The sequence below is a fragment of the Octopus bimaculoides genome, chromosome 10, assembly GCF_001194135.2.
Source record: "Octopus bimaculoides isolate UCB-OBI-ISO-001 chromosome 10, ASM119413v2, whole genome shotgun sequence".
NCBI classification, from domain to species: Eukaryota; Metazoa; Mollusca; class Cephalopoda; order Octopoda; family Octopodidae; genus Octopus; species Octopus bimaculoides.
The window spans coordinates 79,570,664-79,571,134 of record NC_068990.1 but is presented as its reverse complement, the minus strand read 5'-3'; positions in this window follow the sequence as shown (position 1 = coordinate 79,571,134).

Genomic DNA, 471 nt, shown 5'->3' with positions numbered 1-471 from the left:
TATGTATGTATATCTATCTATCTATCTATCTATCTCTCTCTATATATATATACACACACACACACACACACACACACACACACACACACGTATACACTCAGAGAGAGAGGGAGGAGAGGGGTGCGCGTATAAAGGCACAGCTATGCTCTTTCTCTTTTATACACACACACACACACACACATATAGATATATTCATATTCATGAATGTGTGCGCGCGCGCGCGCGTATGTGTGTGTGTGTACACAAACGTAAACGAAGTCATAAAAACCGATATATATTGATACAGAGTGTATATGTATCATATGAGTGTATGTGTCTGTATTGCATTCCTACAAGTCCTTCACCCAATCCAACCCTGCCCAACACACCTAAACAATTCTCCAAGCGGCACGAACTCATCACCTAGATTAAATAAAATCCATGAAAACCAATTTCATTTGAAATGACTGGGAATTGGTTACTTGTTCTGTC